Genomic DNA, 2,500 nt, shown 5'->3' with positions numbered 1-2,500 from the left:
AAGACTAAGAAGTGCTTTGCTCGAGACGGATTTCGATTTGGAGGTCCGCCGTGTTAATTTTGCCAATTACGGCTCCTCGCGCGCACGCTCAAGCACCCCGACGTGCACACCGGCGCGCACGTGGGCATCGTATGCTAAAAAATGAAGTTTGGAGTTTGGGTTTGAAAATTTTACGGGAACTTCCTAGAAGCCTAAGAAATGCTTTGCTCGAGACGGATTTCGATTTGGAGGTCCCCCGAGTTAATTTTGCCCATTACGACTCCTCGCCCGCACGCTCGTGCACCCCGGCGTGCACGTGGGCATCGTATGCTAAAAAATGAAGTGTGGAGTTTGGGTTCGGAAATTTTATGGGAGCTTCCTAGAAGCCTAAGAAATGCTTTGCTCGAGACGGATTTTGATTTGGAGGTCCCACGAGTTAGTTTTGGCCCATTATGACTCCTCGCCCGCACGCTCAAGCACCCCGGCGTGCACGTGGTCATCGTATGCTAAAAAATGAAGTTTGGAGTTTGGGTTTGAAAATTTTATGCGAGCTTCCTAGAAGCCTAAGAAATGCTTTGCTCGAGACGAATTTCGATTTGGAGGTCCCCCGAGTTAATTTTGCCCATTATGACTCCTCGTCCGCACGCTCGTGCACCCCGACGTGCACGTGGGCATCGTATGCTAAAAAATGAAGTTTGGAGTTTGGGTTTGAAAATTTTATGGGAGCTTCCTAGAAGACTAAGAAATGCTTTGCTCGAGACGGATTTCGATTTGGAGGTCCCCCGAGTTAATTTTGCCCATTATGACTCCTCGCCCGCACGCTCGTGCACCCCGACGTGCACGTGGGCATCGTATGCTAAAAAATGAAGTTTGGAGTTTGGGTTTGAAAATTTTATGGGAGCTTCCTAGAAGACTAAGAAGTGCTTTGCTCGAGACGGATTTCGATTTGGAGGTCCCCCGGGTTAATTTTACCCATTATGACTCCTCGCCCGCACGCTCGTGCACCCCGACGTGCACGTGGGCATGGTATGCTAAAATTGAAGTTTGGAGTTTGGGTTTGAAAATTTTATGGGAGCTTCCTAGAAGCCTAAGAAATGCTTTGCTCGAGACGGATTTCGATTTGGAGGTCCCCCGAGTTAAGTTTGCCCTTTATGACTCCTCGCCCGCATGCTCGTGCACACCGGCGTGCACGTGGGCATCGTATGCTAAAAAATGAAGTTTGGAGTTTGGGTTCAGAAATCTTATGGGAGCTTCCTAGAAGCCTAAGAAATGCTTTGCTCGAGACGGATTTCGATTTAGATTTCCGCCGTGTTAATTTTGCCAATTACGGCTCCTCGCGCGCACGCTCAAGCACCCCGACGTGCACACCGGCGCGCACGTGGGCATCGTATGCTAAAAAATGAAGTTTGGAGTTTGGGTTTGAAAATTTTACGGGAACTTCCTAGAAGCCTAAGAAATGCTTTGCTCGAGACGGATTTCGATTTGGAGGTCCCCCGAGTTAATTTTGCCCATTACGACTCCTCGCCCGCATGCTCGTGCACACCGGCGTGCACGTGGGCATCGTATGCTAAAAAATGAAGTTTGGAGTTTGGGTTTGAAAATTTTATGGGAGCTTCCTAGAAGACTAAGAAGTGCTTTGCTCGAGACGGATTTCGATTTAGATTTCCGCCGTGTTAATTTTGCCAATTACGGCTCCTCGCGCGCACGCTCAAGCACCCCGACGTGCACACCGGCGCGCACGTGGGCATCGTATGCTAAAAAATGAAGTTTGGAGTTTGGGTTTGAAAATTTTACGGGAACTTCCTAGAAGCCTAAGAAATGCTTTGCTCGAGACGGATTTCGATTTGGAGGTCCCCCGAGTTAATTTTGCCCATTACGACTCCTCGCCCGCACGCTCGTGCACCCCGGCGTGCACGTGGGCATCGTATGCTAAAAAATGAAGTTTGGAGTTTGGGTTCGGAAATTTTATGGGAGCTTCCTAGAAGCCTAAGAAATGCTTTGCTCGAGACGGATTTTGATTTGGAGATCCCACGAGTTAGTTTTTGCCCATTATGACTCCTCGCCCGCACGCTCAAGCACCCCGGCGTGCACGTGGGCATCGTATGCTAAAAAATGAAGTTTGGAGTTTGGGTTCGGAAATTTTATGGGAGCTTCCTAGAAGCCTAAGAAGTGTTTTGCTCGAGACGGATTTCGATTTGGAGGTCCCCCGAGTTAGTTTTGCCCATTATGACTCCTCCCCCGCACGCTCAAGCACCCCCGCGTGCACGGGGGCATTGTATGCTAAAAAATGAAGTTTGGAGTTTGGGTTTGGAAATTTTATGGGAGCTTCCTAGAAGCCTAAGAAGTGCTTTGCTCGAGACGGATTTCGATTTGGAGGTCCCCCGAGTTAATTTTGCCCATTATGACTCCTCGCCCGCACGCTTAAGCACCCCCGCGTGCACGTGGGCATTGTGTGCTAAAAAATGAAGTTTGGAGTTTGGGTTTGTAAATTTGATGGGAGCTTCCTAGAAGCCTAAGAAGT

The sequence above is a fragment of the Cornus florida genome, unplaced genomic scaffold (assembly GCF_030987335.1).
Source record: "Cornus florida cultivar Cherokee Brave unplaced genomic scaffold, ASM3098733v1 CherokeeBrave_3.0.0_Hap2_scaffold_18, whole genome shotgun sequence".
Classification (NCBI taxonomy): Eukaryota; Viridiplantae; Streptophyta; class Magnoliopsida; order Cornales; family Cornaceae; genus Cornus; species Cornus florida.
Note: the sequence above shows the minus strand (reverse complement) of the source record.